The sequence below is a fragment of the Schistocerca serialis genome, chromosome 3 (assembly GCF_023864345.2).
Source record: "Schistocerca serialis cubense isolate TAMUIC-IGC-003099 chromosome 3, iqSchSeri2.2, whole genome shotgun sequence".
NCBI classification, from domain to species: Eukaryota; Metazoa; Arthropoda; class Insecta; order Orthoptera; family Acrididae; genus Schistocerca; species Schistocerca serialis.
This window is the reverse complement of record NC_064640.1, coordinates 803,368,337-803,393,080: the sequence shown is the minus strand read 5'-3', so window position 1 is coordinate 803,393,080 and position 24,744 is coordinate 803,368,337.

Sequence of the window (24,744 nt, the reverse complement as noted above, 5' to 3'; positions counted from 1 at the left end):
GAGAGGAGCTCACAAAACTTCACTGGACTGTTCTACCTCACCTACCCTACAGCCCGGATCTCGCTCCTTCCGACTTTCATCGGTTAGTTTCAACGAGGAATGCACTCCGCGGGAAGCAGAGCGTGGATGATACGCAGGTTATTAATGCAGTGCCGCGCGGGGTAGCCGTACGGTCTTACGCGTCTAGTCACGGTTCGCGCGGCTCCACCTGTCGGAGGTTCGAATCCTCCCTCGGGCATGGGTGTGTGTTGTTCTTAGCGTAAGTTAATTTAAGTTAGATTAAGTAGTGCGTAAGCCTAGAGACCGATGACCTAAGCAGTTTGGTCCCATAGTCCTTATCATAAATTTCCAAAAAAAACTCATGCAGCAAGACGATGGATCCGACAAAGTAGAGTGGTACTATGCTGGCATACAAGCCCTCCCAGACAGTGGCGTGAGTTCGTCGCGTTGAATTGAGTTTGTTAAACAAAAGGGTTTTGTAGCCGAAAGAGTGGTCAATAATATGGTGTATTAAACTCCGGAATACAACCAATTTGCTTTCAGAAAAAATATGTTGCATTGCACACGCAGCTCGTATGTTTTATTGCATTTTATATTTGCTTGCCACTTTTCCATCTCTTCGTTATCCAGAAAATTCTACATTTTTATATGGTTGATGTGGCGTCTATACAATTGAATACAGGAAATCTATTATTTAAAAAATTACTAATCACCTACAGGTGGTTCACAAAAATATGGAAACACCACAAACAAAACACTTTACCATGCCTAATATTTTATAGAAAATCGGTTGGCATGCAAAACAGCTTCCAATCGTCTCGAATGGATAAATGCAGCTCCAATATGATTTTCAATGGCATCTTATACGATTCGCCCTGCAAAATAGTGGCAAATTCAGGTAACGTTGATGGACATGGGTATCAATCACGCACCCTTATTTCCACAGTAGATTAAAAAAGCTCAATAATTTTGAGATCTGATTACTATGGTGGCCAGAGGAGATGCGACAGTTCATCCTTGTGCTCACAAAACCAGTTCTGGACGACGCAAGCTGTGCTAACAGAGCTCCTGTCGTCTTGGAAAGCAATAACACCACTAGAGGAAAAACATTGCACCATGAGATGGACTTCATCATCCAAAATGGTCACATAATCCTTGGCAGTAATGTGACATCGCAGACTAACCATGTGGCCCATGGAAAACCACGATATCACTGCCCAGTTCATCACAAAACCTTCTCCATTTTTCAGCTTTGGGACATAAAGTCGTCCAGAAGTAGGAAACAGTGTGAAACACGACTCATCAGACCAAATGATATTATTACATTGCTCCATAGTCCACATTTTATGCCAGCCGCTGTGGTCGAGCGGTTCTCGGCACTTCAGTCCTGCTACGGTCGCAGGTTCGAATCCTGCCTCGGGCATGGATGTGTGTGATGTCCTTAGGTTAGTTAGGTTTAAGTAGTTCTAAGTTCTAGGGGACTGATGACCACAGATGTTAAGTCCCATAGTGCTCAGAGCCATTTGAACCATCCAGATTTTATGGGTTCGGCACCACATTTTCCTGTTACGGGATTTGCATCGCTAATGCGTGGCATTGGAGCTCCAGCTACAGCTGCAGTTTCCTGTTTATGGAGCTCACTTCCTGTTGTTTCCGTGCGACATTAGTTTTTGCGACATTAGTTCTGCAGCGACTATTACAACTATCGACCTCTTTTTTTTTCGTCATCTTCAATGACCATCGGTCACAATCACTCACACTTTCGCCTGCGTTGCAACTTAGCGGATAATGTTTTTCCTCTTTCCCTGCATGCGGTAAAATATTCTATATGGTGCGTCTGAGTTACTGCGACATAATGCATTCACAACTGCACATAACACTGTTTTGACTGCGACTAATACCTACATCGTGTTTCCATGTTATTGTCCAACTCCTGTACCATCTAATGACTTCATTGTACATGTCTGAAATCAGTTTATTTCTGTCCTCTCCCTTCTGTGACCCCAAAAGCTATTTTTCGGTTCATTCAATTTTCTCACAGAATTTTTTTTATTATTGTATTATACGTAACTGTCTTGGAAGTCAGTTCAGTATATGTGTCTCTACCTATAAAAATGGCTCTGAGCACTATGGGACTTAACATCTATGGTCATCAGTCCCCTAGAACTTAGAACTACTTAAACCTAACTAACCTAAGGACAGCACACAACACCCAGCCATCACGAGGCAGAGAAAATCCCTGACCCCGCCGGGAATCGAACCCGGGAACCCGGGCGTGGGAAGCGAGAACGCTACCGTACGACCACGGGATGTGGGCTCTCTACCTATAAACTTTTCATTTAATTTGCCAACTATTAACTGTAAGTGGATGTTAAATATTTCTACATAACGCTGTTTAATCTCTAATACTCCCGTTCTTCCACAGAAGACGTGGAATGTTGTAAGCATCCATCGTCTCTCAAACCCGACACCATAATTTTCATTTTGTTGGTAGACCTCCATATTCTCTCAGGTGTTATGTATGCATTTAATCTGTATTCTTGATAACTTTGTAGTTATACCTGTGAGATTATTTATTCAACCCGATTCTCATTTGTATTGCATGACCAGTTCCAAAATGCTCATATAAAAGAATCTGCAAAGGAAGTGGAGATGGTTGTAGAACTGTTTTATATACATCGAAGGAACAGAATCGTGACCCGATCCCATCTACAGTCTGACCTTACCACAACTATCGGAAGGCTGATATCGAGTACTGATCGCAAATTATTCATGAAGGAGATACGTATGCAAGACGACCAGTCACGTGTGTACCATTCACCGCAAGCGGGAATGTTTACAGCGGGTACACCAGCATGTACAGTAGGCAACAGAGCAATGCGGAACCGTTCTCTTCGCAATGAATAATGTTCTGGTTTGGCAAAGTGACGTGGCGTGGTATAGTGAGAATCAAAAACCTATAATCACGCATTAAATAACGGTATCTTCAAATGAGGGAATTTCATTCCGCGAAACAGTACGTTTCCATGTAGACGCATAGACCTTCTTCTTTTTGTTCACTTGGAATTGTGAATATCCACGCCTATATTGATGGGATCTTTCGTGCTTACATACGACCACTAAACGGTACAGTATTACTGTACGAAATTGCTGGACCAAATCACGCATGTCTCACGGATGAGTATCTCCAACTGCTAAAGATTCAATACATGAACGGGTCAGCTTGATTTCCCGACCTGAATTCTATAGTGTGTGATCGGATCCTCTTCACACTCCTTTTCTACGCTGAGGATGATATAACAAGAATAACGTTATTCGCTTCCCATGGAGATTCGTCGACACATTGACAACAACTTCACTCATCATTGTATATTGACATTTCTTACTATTTACTAACGTGAGGCATCTACTTTGTACATTTTCAACATGTAACCAGTGTGTATACGATATGTGACATTACTATCTTCAAACAGATTTACTGAGATATTGTTCCTAAACTCTTGATCACGTATTGCTAATTGACGACAATTTACAACGAAATTCAAAATTTTCGGTTACATTCTTGGGAAGCATCGATATTGTAAGCTATATAAAATAAATGTAAAAACAGTCTAGTTCGCGATGGTTGTTTTATTAAAATGACCGGTTTCGGTCTATTCTTAGGCCATCTTCAGAACAGCACCATCAGCTGAAGTTCACGATGTTTAGAACAGTCAGTAACCTCAGTCGCAGAAACTGTTGATTTAAAATGACCGGTCTCGGCGACTGATGTCTACTGACTGTTCTAGACATCGGAACCTTCAGCTGATGGTGCTGTTCTGAAGATGGCCTAAGAATAGACCGAAATCGGTCATTTTAATAAAATAACCATCGCAATCTAGACTGCTTTTATACTATTTTATAACTAAATGAAGGACCTGGTGGTAAATTATGGGACTAATTCTTACTAACGATAGTGACCGAATCTTCAGGTCTCACTGAGTCTTAGCAGGAATTTCCATATGCAATTGTATTGTATTGTATGTTAACCGTGAACCTAGAAACGGTGGAGAGGCTCCGTCCCCGTCACAGCCGCAGTGGTCCACAAACCCACGTTGACTACCGCAGTCCACTTCACCCATCCGCCGCCCACACCGAATCACTCTTTCAGGGTTATTGTGCGGTGCGGCCCCCAGTGAACCATCCCCCCCCGCCCCCTCCCCCCCAGGAAACGTCTCACACCAGACGAGTGTAGCCCCTATGTTTGCGTGGTAGAGTAATGGTGGTATACACGTACGTGGAGAACTTGTTTGCGCAGCAATCGCAGACATAGTGTAGCTGCGGCGGAATAAGGGAAACTAGCCCGCATTGGCCGAGGCAGATGGAAAACCGCCTAAAAACCATCCACAGACTGGCCGGCTCACCGGACCTCTACACAAGTCCGCCGGGCGAATTCATGCCGGGGACCAGGCGCTCGTTCCCAATCCGGAAAGCTGTGCGTTAGACTGCACGGCTAACCGCGCGGGCCCATATGTAATTAGTATGATAATAAGTACTATAAAAATTGAGCACTAGTTATTATTAGAGCCGTATAATTCATAGCACGTTTATCTCTGAACGGAAGCTGTGTGAAGTTCAGTACTTTAAGTGAGTGGCTACAACAGCAGGAACTTATAACAAATACACTGTCCAGTCACGTTAAGGTGTCCACTTGTCAGAAGACTAAATAACCACATTTCGCAGCGCAGACTGCTCCGAGACGTTCAGGAAGAGATTCGGTGAGGTTCTGGAAGGTACCGGATGGGATGTGGAGCCATGCTCACTGCAGTGCTGTAGCCAGCTGCTCTACCCTTCTTAGTTGAGGATCCACAGCGCGAACATTCCGATCGAGTTGCTCCCACAGAGTCTCGAGTTGGTTTAAATCTAGAGAGTTATGTTGCCAGGGCAGTGCGGTAAACTCATACAGGTGCTCTTAGAACGTCGCACGTACACTGCGAGCTGCGTGCCATTTTGCATTGTCCTGCTGGAAGATACTATCCCGACGAGGAAAAACAAACGGCACGCAGGGGCTGACATGGTTCCCAAGGATAGATGCATACTTATGTTGTTCCATTGTGCCTTCCAGAATGACGAGATCGCTCAGGAAATGCCACGAAAACAATCCCCAGACCAAAACGCCCACAGGGCGTTTGTTTTCAGACGTTTCGTGCCGTACACGCAAATGGCCATCTGTCAGATGGGGTGTAAAACGTGATTCAGCTGAAAAGACTACCTGTCGCCACTCACGGAACGTCCAGTTGCTGTACCTGCGTGCAAATTCCACCCTACAAAGCCTATGAACAGCAGTCAGCATGGGTGCACGAACCAGGCGCCTGCTACGGAAGCCCTACCGCAGCAACTTTCGCTGACGAGACACTGTTGGTAGCCTCTTGGTCATCTAGGCGGTCAGCTGCTAACAAGGGAACCTCCCGATCGCACCCCCCTCAGATTTATTTATAAGTTGGCACAGTTGGTAGGCCTTGAAAAACTGAACACAGATCAATCGAGAAAACAAGAAGAAATTGTGTGGAACTATGAAAAAATAAGCAAAATATACAAACTGAGTAGTCCACGCAGAAGATAGGCAACATCAAGGAAACTGAGCGCTTACGGGCGCCGTGGTCCCGTGGTTAGCGTGAGCATCTGCGGGACGAGAGATCCTGGGTTCAAGTCTTCCCTCGAGTGAAAAGTTTAATTTTTGATTTTCAGTTTATGTGACAAACTCTCATGTTTTCATCACTTTTTTGGGAGTGATTATAACATCCACAAGAAAACCTAAATCGGGGAAGGTAGAAGAATCTTTTTACCCATTCGCCAAGTGTACAAGTTAGATGGGTCGGCAACATATTCCTGTCATGTGACGCACATGCCGTCACCAGTGTCGTATAGAATATATTAGACGTGTTTTCCTTTGGAGGAATCGGTTGACAAATGACATTGCGTCCAAATCTTTTCGGTTCCCAATGGAGAGGCAAGTCCTTTCGTCTGCTAATCGCACGGTTTTGCGGTGCGGTCGCAAAACACAGACACTAAAGTTATTACAGTGAACAGAGACGTCAATGAACGAACGGATTGATCATAACTTTGCGAAAATAAAGATATTAAAATTTTCACTCGAGGGGAGACTTGAAACAAGGACCTCAGGGTCCACACCTGCTCATGCTAACCACGGGACCACTGTGTTCCTGCATTGATACCGTCCTTGATGTTGCGTATCTAGCGTATGGGCTACTCAGTTTGTATATTTTGCTTATTTTTTCATAGTACCAAACAACTTCTTCCTGTTTTCTTGATTGATCTGTGTTCAGTTTCTCAAGGCCTATCCACTGTGCCAACTTATAACTAAATCTGAGGGGGGTGCGATGGGGAGGTTCCCTTGTAAGAAGTTTCACGTCTATTGCCCCGTACATTTAACCGTAGCCATCGTTCACCCCTGTCATCTACGGTCCGAGATGCACCACAGTTGTGTCAGCGCCGGTTTTGGGTAGCGCCATTTTGCCATTCACCGTATAATTCAACCACGGCGACACATGAGCAGTTTACAAACTTAGCCATTTCGGAAGTGCTTCCACTCTTGGACCACAATTCAACGATCCCATTTGGACGCCAAATAAATCGCTCTGTTTTCGTTCAAAATGGTTCAAATGGCTTTAAGCATTATGGGACTTGACATCTGAGGTCATCAGTACCCTAGACTTAGAACTACTCAAACCTAACTAACGTAAGTACATCACACACATCCATGCCCGAGGCAGGATTCGAACCTGCGACCGTAGCAGCAGCGTGGTTCTGGACTGGAGCGCCTAGAACCGCTCGGTCGCAGCGGCCGGCTCCTGTTTTCGTATTACAACAACGACAGCATTGTTTCCCGAGTTCCCCCCAAACGCTTTCTATACCCTCCACTCTTAGCGCTGCTACAGTCATCTGTGGGTGGTTATTGGAGTTTGACGTCGAACATAGGCGGTGGTCACATTAATGTGACAGGATCCTGCACCAGAAACGAGTTCTTTTGAATATATACATTGACATGTACTTGTGAATTGAAGCATACGCTTCTTGGTCAAAAATGGCAGCGAACATTTCATTTTGCGGTTATTTCTGTGGCTGAATTCGCTTAATGAGCTTGTCAGATGTTTATTCCAACTAAAAGTCAATGGAAAAGGAGTTGAAGACATAAGATGCCGTAATATACCAAAATAAAGAATGATGTAGTAAATCAGTTGTACACTTTGGTGAACGGCAAACACCACAAAATCATCATCACATTAAAAAATACTGCTTTGGTAGAGGAAGCTAAAAGCAGCAATGGCATAATGCACGTGGACAGTGAAAGCTGAACGCATTAATGATTTTATTAAAATAGAAACAAAAAAATGGTTTTCAGTCTTTAAATATTATGCAATATAGTCCACAGTTACGTGGTAAGCCAACTACAAATGTGTTTACAGTGTACGGTCCACGTACAGAGGTGGATGAAAATTAATAAGGTAATAAAGTACGAGGAGTTATTGCCGTCACACTTCGCATGTGAGGACTGGTGACGAGTAAGCGGTATGTAGTTGTGAGAAGTCAAATATTGCCTGAGAGTGACTGCGCAACGTAACAACTTTGACCTGGTTGCAGAATGTCAGCTTAGTGGAAATGTCTCGTAGGCAGTGGTCTTGCTCCGAACGACATGGCACACTTCCTTTACTATGTTTCGTTCGTACCATATAGTACGTAAAAGGTGTGTAGTGGTTTCTCGTGTAAGAAGTAAAATATCGGTGACATACCTACCTCACTGAGAGCTTATGGAAATTAGACTTTTTTAAAAAAAGAAGGAAAAGTGTGTGTGCGTGTGTGTGTGTGTGTGTGTGTGTGTATGTGTGTGTGTGCGGGGAGGGGGGATTTTCAAGGTCTCTCCCAGCCTAACTTCTTTTCGGGATGTACCTAACTCCTCTAAAATATTTACGAAATATTTTCAAACGTAGTAGACGCTACACATGATATTTGTCTAGCTCACTGAGGGGGAATGATTCGACGCTGTCCTCTGACATAAAAAGATATACATTCCAAATGCCACCTTTTTCATGATGCCAATGCATATCACGGGCGGTCAATGAAGGTGATTAGGATTCCGGGATTTTGTTCGCGAGTTTGAAGGTTCAAGTCATTCTCTCTAGCCTTGGGAATAACGTCTCACGGGGAAACAGCAGCATGGATAGGAAACGGATGTTTATGTTGTCAGAAATTCGTGATAACACAAGCATCATACTTTCTGCTGGGCACTTTAAAGTTGCTGGTACACAATTTGATGATCAGTGTGCGTACGTCAACACGTATTCACCCGTTACCTGCGAACTACGGGCAATCAAAATTTTACCCACCATTAGGATTCGGACTAATTTCACAGCTACAACCTATCGGAAGACATCAGCAGCTGCTCGCGTACTCTAAAAAAATAAAAACTCTTTCGTTCGAATCCTTCCACTTGCTAGATGCATAAGTGATGTGATCTTGCAATGATTTTCCCAAGAGCTTAGAGCTCGTCAAGAACGCCAGCTTACCACTTATCTTTGACGTTCGTCATTCTGATTACATTTCACTCTCTAATGCACAGTTTTCTGAGCAGCTTGCGGACAAGTGCAATGAATTCCCTACTCTGTGTATGTCTTATTCCCTGATCAACATAGAGACCCCTTCAAATTCTCATGGTCTTTAGTACTCTAATCACAACAGCACAGCAGAAACATTCATTCTCAACAAAGCCAAGACCTTGAAGCCCCTCTCTATTGCACACCCACTTTTCTAAATCGTTTTCCATAGCAGAAACACTACTCTGGGAAAATTCTCTCAAAGTATAATGTAACTGACTCACATGTCAAAGACAATGACCCACCTCCTAAAATAATAATAACTTTTTCCTTAATTTTCGACGAACACTCTATCAGACCTTTCTCATTTGCCAAAGTTCGTAGCTGGAACAATGTCTCTGGATTTCACTTAATTCAGTCTCATTAACATGGAGATTTTGTTACTTTTGTACCCTTTCTTATACTTTAATATTATTTTCGATAGCCTCTACCACTACTACTTCACTATGTGACAAAATTCATGAGATACCTCCTAATATTGTGTCGGACCTCTTTTGCCCGGTGTAGCGCTGCAACTAGACATGGCATGGACTCAACATGTCATTTGAAGTCTCCTGCAGAAAGATCACGCAATGCTGCCTCTGTAACTGTCCATAACTGCGAAACTAATGCGCGAACTGACCTCTCAGTTATGTCCCATGAATGTACGATGGGATTCATGTCGGGCAATCTGGGAGGCCAAATCATTCGCTCGAACTGTCCAGAATATTTTTCAAACTAGTCGTGAACAATTGCGGCCCGGTGGCACGCCGTATTGTCATCCATAAAAATTTAGTCGTTGTTTGGGAATATGACGTCCGTCAGTGGCTGCAAATGGTCTCCAAGTAGCCGAATATAATCATTTCCAGCCAATGGTCGGTTCAGTTGGCCCAGACGACCCAGATTGATCCACCATTATGGAGCTATCACCAGCTTGCACAGTGCTTTTTGGCAACTTCGGTCATGGTTTCGTGGGGTCTGCGTCACACTCGAAGCCTACCATCAGTTCTTACCAACTGATATCGGGATTATCTGACCAAGCCACGGTTTTCCAGTGGTCTAGGGTCCAACTGATATGGTCACGAGCCCAGGAGAGGCGCTGCAGGCGACGTCATACTGTTAGCAAAGTCAATCGCGTCGATCGTCTGCTGCTGTAACCCATTAACGTCAAAGTTCGTAGCATTGTCCTAACGGATACGTTCGTCGTACGTCCCAAATTGAATTCTGCGGTTATTTCACGCAGTGTTGCTTGTCTGTTGGCATTGACAACTACACGCAAATGCTGCTGCTCTCGGTTGTTAAGTGAAGGTCGTCGGCCACTGTGTTGTCCATGGTGACAGGTAATGCCTGAAATGTGGTATTCTCAGCATACTCTTGACACTCTGCATCTCGGAATATTGAATTCCCTAACAATTTCTGAAAAGGAATGCCCTACGCTCCTAGCTCTAAACATTCCACGTTGAAAGTCTGTCAATTCCTGTCGCGCGTCCATAATGACGTCAGAAACCTTTTCGCATGAATCATCTGAGTACAAACGACGGCTCCGCCTATGCACTATCCTTTTATACCTTGTGTAACGATGCTTCCTGTTGTGACTTGGCAAGACAGCCAAGCCACTATGAGAGGAAGCCGAAGGCACGCGTTTAAGCTCACGCAGGCTGGCGTGAGGTCTGGAACAGTTAAAGGAATAGAGACTAGCAAAAAAGGTACGTAGCTTCTGGAATACTTAACTTTAATCCATAATTGGTGAACATCGGTCTGACGGTACATGCATCACAAGATAAATAGCAAATGATAATGGCGCCTTGCTAGGTCGTAGCAAATGACGTAGCTGAAGGCTATGCTAACTATCGTCTCGGCAAATGAGAGCGTAATTTGTCAGTGAACCATCGCTAGCAAAGTCGGCTGTACAACTGGGGCGAGTGCTAGGAAGTCTCTCTAGACCTGCCGTGTGGCGGCGCTCGGTCTGCAATCACTGATAGTGGCGACACGCGAGTCCGACGTATACTAACGGACCGCGGCCGATTTAAAGGCTACCACCTAGCAAGTGTGGTGTCTGGCGGTGACACCACACTTCCACCATCTGTACATGTGTATATCGCTATCCCATGACTTACACCTCAGTATGCTATTACTGTTACCACTACTGTTATTTTTATTTCTGTTACCACGTTATTGCTAGTACTATCACGGCTTTTCTTACTACAAGTACAATTACTATTATTACATCTACTATGAGGAGAATTCTATATTGATTTACTTTATTTTTCCTATCATTCGTGGTGCACCATTTGAGTCATCATAACAGTTGCAAACATGTAGCACTTTGGTGTGACTGTAGGTCTTAGGAAAACCACTAAAAGTGTAATCCCAGTACAGTATAGCCCATTTTCCCAAAGTCTATCATTACGTGAGCGGACAACATGGAGTGTGATCAAGGATAGCGCTGAACGAAGTGGTTTCTGTAGAAAGAAGGTGTAAACAATGCGGAAGTGATCTTGCAATAAAACAGCGCTCGTCTTCATTCGAGTCGGAAAACAATAGCTGGCAGCGCTGAAATGGTGTTTCAGGTACTGCCACACTCACCATATTCTCTTGACTTGACTGTTTAATTCCTGCATACCCTTCTCGGACCACTTTTCTAGAGTCTGTCACACTCACACACTGCCACCAGTCGCCTGTGAATATCCACAGTGTTTACACCTTCCTTCCTCATAAACCGTGTCGTTCAGTGCTGTTCTTGTTGATCACACTCCATGTTATCCATCAAGCGTAATGACAGCGTTTGGGAAAACAGACTATACTGTTCAGGGTTAACACTTCTAGTGATTATCCAGCCATCTATGGTTAGACCAAAGTACTACCTACTCGCCACTGTAATGGTTTGTCAAAGGGCGCACCACGAATGACTGGAAAAAATAACGTGTACTTCAGTGTGAAAGGCGTCTCGTATTACGACCACCAGTACAACTGCAGCAACAACAATTATTACTTCTATCGTTACTGATGTTAACCAGTACCATTACTACTGCTGTTGTTCCTACTTATTCTCTAAGTACTACTACTACTATTCTATTGCTACCATCGCCACCACCACCACCACCACCACCACCATTACTTGTGCTATAATTACAACTAGTACTACTGTACTGTGCCGGCCGGAGTGGCCGAGCGGTTCTGGGCGCTACAGTCTGCAACCGCGCGACCGCTACGGGCGCAGGTTCGAATCCTGCCTCGGGCATGGATGTGTGTGATATCCTTAGGTTAGTTAGGTTTAAGTAGTTCTAAGTTCTAGGGGACTGATGACCTCAGAAGTTAAGTCCCATAGTGCTCAGAGCCATTTGAACCATTTGAACTACTGTACTGTAGCTACTGTCTACAGAGTGAGGTGACACAGTAAGACATTACCTTCATTTCGGGGGATGACATTTCAAATCACCATCCGGCCATCCAAGGGTCAAGGCCGATTATCTTCCTCGTTCTTCACCAGTCCGAGCTCGTATTCCATATCTAGTGACATACACATCGACAGAATACTAAACTCCTTTATTTCTACTACTGTTACTTACACTAGCCACTTTCTTCCGGGATTACTAGTTCAGTAAGGCATGCAGGGGAGATTCTGTGGCGTTTGGAAAGCAGTAGAGAGATACTGAGAGAATTGAAACTGTCAGGAGGGGGGTATATCTATTGTGTCTGGTCAGATCAATACGTAAGCTCATTGCTGGTGCAAGATAACGTTGTAGGTCCAAGTCTCGGTCCAGTTGTGTACAGGTGCGAGACTCGAACCGAAGAATCTGCCAGGAAGTTTGAAGACAGCACACACCCGGCTGCAGAGTTAAACACTCATTTTCTGTTTATGATATTATAGTCATTATCATTATTTAAATAAGCTGCACTGCAGAATAATTACAAAAGCCACTTGGCCCATTCAAATTGCACATTGTGATTGCATGTCTATGCTCCTCAACACAGAGGTATTATTTCGGCAAACCAGTGTAATTTTCACTAAAATACATAAGAAAACACGAGGATAACATTTAGGATGAGAGGTGAGTAGTATATCTATGCCGACTCCACGACGCTTGGACCTTCATGGGTCTGCTGAGAGCATCACGTGTCTTTTACGTGCACATATGATGTCATTCATGACCTTGAACACATGACGTCATGAAAATGGTAGATAGAGGGAAATTAAAACTCCAAGACTGTGGATGGCGCGAAATTTAAATACCACAGATGGCAGATGGGAAATTTAAAAATACGCAAGAGGGCGTTGGAGGGAAATAATAAATGAAACTGCCAAAACGAACTCTTAAAAATCCAAGATGGCACTGGTCGGCATATTTTTACAGCTAATAATAACACAGTATATTAATTTTGCCAAAGCCTGCCATGTTCAAAAGTATCTAGTTGTATTGTAGTATTTCCACAAGTTTCTTCAGGTGCCATGTTCAAAAGTATGCGACTGTTTATCTAAACTATGAAAGCACACACACTCCTGAATTTTACACTGTTTTCAAAAGTATTCTCCCTAATAGTGTTTGCAGCATCAAAAATTCGTAAACAACTAAAACAAATCCTGCTTCATCAGTGAACTTCATCCTCTCCGTGTTTTAAACTCCACTAATGTTTATGTCAAATTTCATCTCTCTTCTCTCTCTCTCTCTCTCTCTCTCTCTCTCTCTCTCTCTCTCTCTCTCTCTCTGTTAATGGTACTAGAATGAGGTATCAGCGTAGTAACATACTACAGAGCGAATGAAAAGAAACAAAAATTCTCTAGATATAAATTACATTATCAACTTTTTTACATTTTCAAAAAATAAAACACATTTAATGTTTTTACGTGTTTACATGTACGCTCAAACCACAGTTAACTTTGGCTTGCAACACAAATCGCCTGAATCTTATGTTGCCACAGTCTTCTTCATTTTCAACACTTTTTAAAATCTCGTCTATTGCAAACAGAGGGTTGTTACGTGGACACATGTGCATCTGCTCAGCTCTACCATGCTGTGCCAACCACTTTGTAATATTGGCACTGTAACTGGATCTATATCTTCAGTTCTTCTCTAAAATCGAATATCGTCTCTTGCTATTTGTTCCAAAGATCCAATTTGTATTGCGTAATCCCATGCAAAAATTATGCTAACTTTCTCCTAATCTTTCAAATTTGCAAAATGCGCATTTCTTGGATGTCTTTCATCTTGTGGAATGTTCTCATATGCAACATCCCATTCTGCAGTTGAATATTTCATTATCATGTGAATTATAGCGTACCACTTTCAAATTCAGAAAGAAAATTAATCGCTGTAGTTAATCGCTGTAGTCATTGCAGTGTGTTCAGTCCATATCTGACGATAATTTGTTGGACAGCGTTTTCAAATCGCGAATGTTACCTTTCTTATCGTAATCTTCCTCTTCTTCATCGTCAACAAAATCGTACTACTCTTCTGCATCATCATCAACATTGTTACTTTATGTGATGATATATTATCAGGAGGCAAGTCAGAGTGGTTCGGCCATAAATGAAGAAGTAAAGAAATAATACAACTGCAACAGATGTAGTAGTGTCCGCTAGGAATATCTGTCGAGCAAGCTTAGTGTACTGCTCCTGCCGCCAACACTGTAAAATGATTGTCATGTAACCTTTGTATAGAGTTTCTTGTTTACCGTTTAGTGCTAAAAGCTAAACTGTAAAATAACATGTATTTATTTATTGGTGATAAAAATGACGTCAAAGTACAAAATGTTACTTTCCTTACATAAGTACCATAACGTAATGTTCCCTACTTGTTTGCGTACTTCAATGATGTACGTTCGTAACCACTTTTGAAAGTGGTGATTACACCTTACTTAAACACAGTACTATCGTAATTAATACCAAAAAACTGGTACAAATTAAAGTATACGATAGTGAAACCTAAAAACTCCTTCACCAAAGCAGACGAAGTAAATATTCCTGAATTCCAATCATGAACAACTGCCAAGATGAGAAACATAGAAGTAGATATCCTCGGTGTAACAAAGCAGCTTAAATCACTTAATAAAGGCAAGGCCTTCGGTCCAGACTGTGTACCAGTCACGTTCCTCTCAGAATATGCTGATAAAATAGCTCCATATTTAGCAATTATATACAACCACTCGCTCACAGAAAGATACGTACCTAAAGACTGGAAAATTGCTCAAGTCACATCAATACCCAAAAAGAAAAGTAGGAGTAATCCGCTGAATTACAAGCCTATATCACTAACGTCGATTGGCAGTAGGGTTTTAGAACATATACTGTATTCGAACATTATGAAGTACCTCGAAGAAAACGATTTATTGACATACAGTCAGCACGGATTCAGAAAATATCGTTCTTGTGAAACACAACTAGCTCTTTATACTCAAGAAGTAATAAGTGCTATCGACAGGAAATGTCAAATTGACTCCATATTTTTAGATTTCCAGAAGGATTTCGACACCGTTCCTCACAAGCGTCTTCTAACCAAACTGCGTGCCTACGGAATAACGCCTCAGTTGTGCGACTGGATTCGTGATTTCCTGTCAGAAATGTCACAGTTCGTAGTAATAGACGGAAAGTCATCGAGTAAAACAGAAGTAATATCCGGCGCTCCCCAAGGGAGTGTTATAGGCCCTCTATTGTTCCTGATCTATATTAACGACATAGGAGACAATCTGAGTAGCCGTCCTATATTGTTTGCAGATGATGCTGTCATTTACCGTCTTGTAAAATCATAAGATGATCAAAACGAATTGCAAAATGATTTAGATAAGATATCTGTATGGTGCGAAAAGTGGCAATTGACCCTGAATAAAGAAAAGTGCGTAGTTATTCACATGAATACTAAAAGAAATCAGCTAAATTTCGATTACGCTTTAAGTCACACAAATCTGAGGGCTGTAAATTGAACTAAATACTTAGGGATTACAATTACAGATAACCTAAACTGGAACGATCACATAGATAATATTGTGGGTAGAGCAAACCAAAGACTGCGATTCATTGGCAGAACACTTAGAAGGTGCAAGAGGTCTACCAAAGAAACTGCTTACACTATGCTTGTCCGCCCTATTCTGGAGTACTGCTGTGCGGTGTGGGATCCGCATCAGGTGGGACTGACGGATGACATCGAAAAAGTACAAGAATGGCAGCTTGTTTTGTATTATCGCGAAATAGGGGAGATAGTGTCACAGACAAGATACGTGAATTGGAGTGGCAATCATTAAAACAAAGGCGTTTCTCGTTGCGACTGGATCGTCTCATGAAATTTCAATCACCAGTTTTCTCCTCCGATTGCGAAAACATTCTGCTGGCACCCACCTACATAGGGAGAAATGATCATCACGATAAAGTAAGAGAAATCAGGGCTCGCACGGAAAAAAGTAAGTGCTCGTTTTCCCGCGTACCGTTCGAGAGTGGAACGGTAGAGAGACAGCATGAAGGTGTTTCATTGAACCTTCTGCCAGGCACTTTATTGTGAATAGGAGAGTAATCACGTAGATGTAGATGTAGATGTAAAAACGTTTCCAGAAAACATGCCTCTGTAAACAAGCCGTTTGCGAGATGAACGAGATGAGTGTAAATGCATGGTTAAGAGCCGATACCAACTTAAGACTGCACAAGACGTGCCCTGGCAGTGGTTTCTTTCAAACTGAAGCCTGCCAGACGGGCACAGCTGAGATTACGCGCGGTGATACACCTGCGAGATGCGCATGCAACTGATCGGCTCCATGCCTCTGCAGACGAGCTGTCAACCAGTAACGCAGCCTATGAAAAGTATCTTAATTTTGTGTAAATCAGCATCATGTACAAATGTATCAAAATGATCTAAATTTGCATAACTTCATATTATGTCAAAATTTAATGAACGATTTGTTGGTTCCATTACTTATTATAACCAACTGCCATACTACTTATGCTGTGAGCTTGCCCGATTACTCGTACGATCTAACGCACGGCTTTCCGGATTGGGAAGGAGCGCCTGGTCTCCGCCCGGCGGACTTGTGTCGAGGTCAGGGGAGCTGGCCAGTCTGTGGATGGTTTTTCGGCGGTTTTCCATCTGCCTCGGCGAATGCGGGCTGGTTCCCCTTATTCCGCCTGAGCTATACTATGTCGGCGATTGCTGAGCATACACGGTCTCCACGTTGATGTAGATGTTAAAGGCATGGTGAGCGATGGCCAGCGTCTTGAGGGTCATTCCAAGACCCGGGCCGCCGCCCACAACCAGGTGACGGGCAATATTATACCTATCCCTTCTCTATTCAGTTCTCTTCCTTCCTTCTTTCTAAATATTTAATTTTGTTTTGTTTATTAATATCTTACTTGATTTTGTGTTAGTTATAAGTTTTTCTAATGCTGCACAAAAAAAAGATATCAAATGGATCTAAACAGAGCCCGCCTCCACGTGGCGGGACACGGGCTACGGTGTGAGTGGGGACGGGAGCCGGTGTGGTGTTACTTTCAGTCACTCCGGACCCCGGACCCAGTCACAGCGGCTAAGTGGCAACATACGACCCACCATAAGAAATTAGACAGTGGGTCATAAAATATAAGCAGCTAGTGAAAAAAAAAAGTGTCTCCACGTACGCGTACACCACCGTTACTCTACCACGCAAACAGAGGGGTTACACACGTCTGGTGTGAGACGTTCCCTGGGGAAGTCCACCGGGGGCCGAACCGCACAATCACCCTGAAAGAGTGGTTTTGTGTGGGGCGGTGGAGGGTCAAGTTGACTGCAGTAGTCGTCGTGGCTTTGTGGACACTGCGGCTCTGGCAGGGACGGAGCCTTTCCGTCGTTTCTGGGCCCACCGGTTAACAAACAATACAATACAATACAATACCATACTTATGCTATGGATGTAGGTTAAAGAATTAACTGGTGCTTGACGAAATAATGTTTGATGTCTCTATAAAGCGTTTTGTTAAGTATTGAAAATTTCGCTATGTGGTTCAAAGTTCTCGCCAATGCATTTAACTGGGTTTGGCATGATATGAGACGTTTGCCAATTTCTTTGCGCAGTCAGAAATGCATAGGCAAGACTGAACTTGCTGACACAGCTATTACACATCGCAGTTTACCGTTTTTATATAAAATATAAATAAGTTTTACACATATTAATTATCTGTTAATCAGACGTTTTAAATGAATCAATTTTCGTACTTTTATGCTTTGACGACTCCCCCTACCATCCTCCAAGGAAGCCGTGGGTATAATAAGTTTTATTTTATCTAGTTAAAATTTTGTCGTCATTAGACACTTTTCATTTTATTTTAAGATTGGTCTCTAGTATTTTCTAAAATTAATTCACTGGTCTGAAGATGGTTATATAAATATAACCGAAACCGGTCACCTATGTTATTGAGACATAAGTGTTGTGATCAAGACAGAATTTTTGTTAAAATATAATACTCTATTGATCACTGTTTCCAAAAATGTTTACCAAAATTGCTGACAAAGCATTTTTGCTCGTAGAAACAAGCCGCAACTTGTCCTGTCTTGTCTGTCTAAGAAAGCACCCATGCATCTTTGTTGAATCGGTGATAAATGCCATCCTTGGTGATTGTGAAAGTATTGATTCGCTGATTAAGTGAAAATATAGTTAAAAATGGCCAGATGAGAGCAGGCCTCGGGCAATGAGAGTTCCAAACAATTTTAATTACGTATGTCGACAATTCATCCATTCCGGGAATCGAGAATCGCGACCATTTTTGCCTGTTATCGGCATTGATACTGACAAGATATCGGTCCCAGGGATTCCAAGATTTTTGAGAATGTTCATTATTATAATAATCAGTAGTTCTTCATTCAGGCTGACTGAGTCACAATGGTAAAAGTCAAACATCAGGCAAGGGACGATTTTACTGCTCGTATGACGGGTTTCGGAATTTATCCATCATCGACTATCGAGGAGCAGCAAATTCATTCCTTGCCTGACGTTTGACTTGTAACATTCCGACCCAGACATCATGAATGCAGGCCTACTGACTGTTTTAATTTCGAGTTTAACATCGCATAACAAATGGCAAAAGAAATATTTTTTCCTGTAATATAATTACAAATTAACAATTTACGGATTTTTTTCTGTCGTTGTACTGTGAAACCTTGTTTGTAGCCAAATTTCCTGGTTCTGAGTCAACGGGAAGTGCCCTATAGGTCTTGATGAGGCAATTTGCGAGTATCAAAATATATGACATAAATGGCCGTGTCTTTTGACTTCACTGACTTAGAAGCTGATGGTTGTTATACCGCCAAGGGACCGTAGACCTCAGTAGGTGACGTCAGTTCACACGCTCCTGAGAAAAACTGCTCTTGATAAAAAGACGAACAGACAGAAAGTAAGATAGGGAACGACAAAGAAATTTTTCGTGTGATGTAATTACAAATCTATAGTTATCGGATATTTTCCTTCGTTTTAACGTGAAACCTTGCTTCTTGCCACATTTCATAATTCTAGGCCCACGGGGAGTACCCTATAGGTTTCGATTAGTGAGTTGGCGAGTACCAAAATATATGACTTAAATGGCCGTACCTTTTGACTTCGTTGACTGAGAAGCTTCAATCTTCAGACAGCCACTAGACCGCAAGCCTTAGTATGGGACATAAATTTCAACTTCATGTGTCTACCCGTTCCTGAGGAAAAGGATTTTTAACTTTCTGACGGACATACAGACAAACAAACGGACAACAAAGCGATCTTATGAGAGTTCCGCCTTTATCGACTGAAGTACATAACCCTAAAAGCGGGGCAAGCACAGGCAGAAGTAAATCATCTAATGCTGCTGTCCTTCGTGTAGGTGTCATCAAGAGATTTTGCACATTGGAATACTGTGATATATCCATTTTGCTATCTCTTCGTGATGGTGATGGCTGCTACAGCCTGCCTAAGTTATAATTGATGGTTGAGTCATCTATGAAGTCTGTTATAATCTATGATGGTAATCAAGAATGTGTTTGTGAGGATGCAACTTTTAAAAAGCGAAAACGAGCTGTCGTAATAGCCAGTCAGCATGGGTCTGTATAACATAATGTATACTTGTTTTCCCCATCACATTTCAACATGCACTAATGGTAATCATCAATGGTTAATTTGTTTAACAGAAAACTGTTTCAAACTCTTTGCTCTGCACATTATGCATCCTGATTCAGTCTCGAGTGCATGCATTTTAGGTCATAGACTGAAAATTTCAGCAATAGGTTTACCATTCTATTCACCTTTTAATAACTCAATCTCCTCTTTATTTACAAGTGGAATGTTAAATCTGTTATTTACAGGGAAACCTGAAGTATCAAACCACCTGATATCCTCATAACATAGTTTTTTTTTTTGCTGGGAGCTTGTTTAATACATGTCTGTAATGAAATTCTGTAAGATGAGGTTCGAAACATCTCAAATAACTGTTCCTACTTCTGTGGAATTATTGAACACTGTATTACGTCTGTTTAATTCAATACCACCTAAATTTTTCTTCAAATGATGCTCTTTTGAAAATTATCTTTTGAAATCAATGCATGTGCTCTGTATCTACAAACTCAGGATGTTTGCTAGTTTTATATCTGTCACCTTCCGTACATATTGTATAGTTTTCCAAAACACAATATTACTCATGAGGTTGAAAAAAAAAATTCCTCTTTTCGGCTAAAAATGAAAAGCGTATCATATTAAAGGATAAATTGAGCACTGTCGCATGGGGTCATTGTTGTCTATGCGACAGTCGATGTAGCAGTAGTCTAATGTAAAATAAAAACATGTTTGCATATTACAATACACATTCTGTACCATGTTTTTTTCACTCAATTAAATCACTCTCTGATATGTTGTGTGCGGATGTACGTTATTCAATCCAACTGCCATGTAATTTCAATCGTTAAACAGCACAAGCTAGGCTAATCACCACAATTTGATAACCGTTTTATATTTCCAGGTCCTCTCAACGACCATGGACCGTACCGTTGATGGGGAGGCGGGCGTGCCTCATCAGCAATACAGATAGCCGTGCCGCAACCACAACGGTGAGGGGGGGGGGGGGGGGGAGATCTGTTGAGAGACCAGAAAAACGTGTGGTTCCTGAAGAGCGGCAGCAGCCTTTTCAGTAGTTGCAGGGGCAACAGTATAGATGACTGATCTGGTCTTGTAACATTAACCAAAACGGCTTTGCTGTGCTGGTACTGTGAACGGCTGAAAGCAAGTGGAAACTACAGCCATAATTTTTCCCGTGGGCATGCAATTTTACTGTATGGTTAAATGATGATGGCAACCTCTTGGGTAAAATATTCCGGAGGAAGATAGTCCCCCATTCGGACCTCCGGGCGGGGACTACCCAGGAGGACGTCGTTATCAAGAGTAAGAAAACTGGCGTTCTATGGAGCGCAGCGTGGAAAGTCAGATCCCTTAATAGGGCAGGAAGGTTAGAAAATTTGATAAGGGAAATGGATAGGTTAAAGCTAGATATAGTGGCAATTTGTGAAGTTCGGTGGCAGGAGGAACAACACTTCTGGTCAGGGGAATACAGGGTTATAAATACAAAATCAAATAGGGGTAATGCAGGAGTAGGCTTAATCATCAATAAAAAAATAGGAGCGCGGGTAAGCTACTACGAACAGCATAGTGAACCCATTATTGTAGCAAAGAGAGACACGAGACCCATGCCTACCAGAGTAGTACAAGTTTATATGCCAACTAGCTCCGCAAATGACGAAGAGATTGAAGAAATGTATGATGAGATAACAGAAATTGTTTAGATAGTGAAGGGAGACGAATATTTAACAGACATGGGAGGACTATAATTCGAATGTAGGAAAAGGAAGAGAAGGAAAAGTACAAGGTGAATATGGAAGGGCTAGTAGAAATCCTTGGGTAAAAGAAGAGATATTGAATTTAATTGATGAAAGGAGAAAATATAAAAATTCAGTAAATGAAGCAGGCAAAAAGGAATACATACGTCTCAAAAATGAAATCGAAAGGAAGTGGAAAATGGCTAAACAGGGATGGCTAGAGGACAAATGTAAGGATGCAGAGGCTTATATCGTTAGGGGTAAGATAGATACTGCCTACAGGAAAATTAAAGAGACCTTTGGAGAAAAGAGAACCAACTGTATCAATATTAAGAGCTCAGATGGAAAACCAGGTCCAAGCAAAGAAGGGAAGGCAGAAAGGTGAAGGAGTATATAGAGGATCTACACAAGGGCGATGTACTCGAGGGCAATATTATGGAAATGGAAGGCAACGTAGAAAAAACGGGAGATATATTGCCTGAAGAGTTTGACAGAGCACTGAAAGACCTAAGTCGAAGAAGGCCCCGGGAGTAGACAACAGTCCACTAGAACTACTGACAGCCTTGAGAGAGCCAGCCATGACAAAACTATACCATCTGGTGAGCAAGATGTATGAGACAGGCGAAGTACCCTCAGATTTCAAGAAGAATATAATAATTCCAACGCCAAAGCAAGCGAGTGTTGACAGGTGAAAAATTACCGAACTATTAGTTTAATAAGTCACGGCTGCAAAATATTAACACGAATTCTTTACAGACGAATGGAAAAACTGGTAGAAGCCGACCACGGAGAAGATCAGTTTGGATTCCGTAGAAATGTTGGAACACGTGAGGCAATTTTGACCCTATGGCTAATCTTAGAAGATAGATTAAGAAAAGTCAAACATACATTTCTAGCATTTGTAGACTTACAGAAAGCTTTTCACAATATTGAATGGAATACTCTCTTTCAAATTCTATAGGTGGCAGGGGTAAAATACCGGGAGCGAAAGGCTATTTACAATTTGTACAGAAACGGGGGCACGAAAGGGAAGCAGTGGTTGAGCAGGTAGTGGGACAGGGCTGCAGCCTGTCCCCGATATTGTTCACTCTGTATATTGAGGAAGCAGTAAAGGAAACAAAAGAAAGATTTGGAGTAGGAATTAAAATCCATGGAGAAGAAATAAAAATATTGAGGTTTGCCGATGACATTGTAATTCTGCCAGAGACAGCAAAGAACCTGGAAGAGCAGTTGAATGGAATAGACAGTGTTTTGAAAGGAGGATATAAGATGAACATCAACAAAACCAAAACGTGGATAATAGAATGTAGTCGAATTAAATGAGGTGATGCTGCGGGAATTAGATTAGAAAATGAGACGCTTAAAGTAGTAAATGAGTTTTGCTATTTGGGGAGCAAAATAACATATGGTGGTCGAAGTAGAGAGGACATAAAATGTAGACTGGCAATGGCAAGGAAAGTGTGTCTGAAGAAGAGAAATTTGTTAACATGGAGTATAGATTTAAGTGTCAGGAAGTCTTTTCTGAAAACATTTGTATGGAGTGTAGTCACGTATGGAAGTGAAACATGGACGATAGTTTACACAAGAAGAGAATGCTGAAGATTAGATGGGTAGATCACGTAACTAATGAGGAAGTACTGAATAGAATTGTGGAGAAGAGGAATTTGTGGCACAACTTTACCAGAAGAAGGGTTCGGTTGGTAGCACACGTTCTGAGGCATCAGGGGATCAGCAATTTTGTATTGGAGGGAAGCGTGGAGGGTAAAAATCGTAGAGGGAAACCAAGGCATGAATGTAAACAGATCCAGAACGATGTAGGTTGCAGTAGTTAGTCGGAGATGAAGAAGCTTGCAGAGGATAGAGTAGTATGGAGAGCTGCATCAAACCTGTCTTTGTACTGAAGACCACAACAACAACAACTGCCAGGCAGAGTGAATACATCAGCTCGGGCTCACCATCACCTGAAAAGTGATGAGTGATTTTATTGCGTATGTATGAAACTGTAAAATGAGATCTGTGGTTCAAGACAGAATTAAGTATGTTTTCTGTACATGTGTGAAAGTGTAAAACATTAAATGTGATTTGCAACTGATTTAGTGTGTGAAAAATAAAAAAGAAGTATATCAATTTTACCTATTTCATCTGAAAGTTCCTACAGTTTAATAGGAAGTTGTCCATTAATCTGACACATTATGAAGTTGGTAAGAGATCATCTCTTCTGAAACACTTGAGCTAACATGTCTAAAATAATACTACATACACCCATAGGTTCTCTTTGAAAGAATAAAGCATAAATCAATTAAATTTATTGATGACGCTGCAGTATTAGACATAGACATTTGTGTGCCTTTGTGTTTGTGTGTGTGTGTGTGTGTGTGTGTGTGTGTGTGTGTGTGTGTGTGTGTGTGTGAGTGAGTGAGTGCGCGCGAGTATGCGTGTGCGTGCGTGCGCTCTTATGTAATTTTGATAAATAATCAAATAAGTTCGAACATGACGCCCAAAGAAGCATGCACAAACACTTTAGTATCATTGGATACTTTTAAATATAGTAGACTTTGTCAAAAAAATGTTCTTCGTTGTGGCTGGCTATAAAAAATTTTCCCACCACCAGCATATTGCATTTTAAAAAATGCTGCGATTGTTTTATTTTTAATGGATACTAAAAATTTTCATACCAGCACCATCTTGTATTTTTAAGCGATTTGACTGGCTATTTGATTTTTAATTTCACACCATTTTCCATCTTTAAATTTGAAATTTCCTGCCATTCACCGCCTTGAATTTTAAAGTTTCTCACCACCTGCCATCTTGATGATGCCATGTGTTGAGGGTCATTGATGACATCGTAGTTTATGAGATGGACGTCTGATGACCTTCAACAGATGCTTGACGGTCAAAGTGTCTTGGAGTCATGGATATAATCGCAGGCTCATCCCATTCAAAGTGCCTCAAAAATGTAAGTCTGCAGAACTTTGTGGCCATTGTCAATGATGATAAAATCTATCTCCTTGGGCCATGCCATATTCCTCTTGAGACTTCTTCAGTACTGACGTTTCGATCCCTTTTATAACGTAGCAGAGTATCCTAAGATATTGCAAGATCCGCCTCAGTTGCGCTAATTTTCTGGTTTTTACCCAGGTTTCGGCTAGAATAATCTATCCTTCTTCAGAAGCATAAAATTACTATAACATGCCAGAGTAAGGCACAGTCAATATTAAAAATTAAAACCTATAGTACCGTGGTACCATGTCGAATTAAAACTACTTAACTGGAGTCCAGCCCCGGCATCACTTCACCACGGGGTCGGTTGACAGCGGCAACTATGTTGGCAC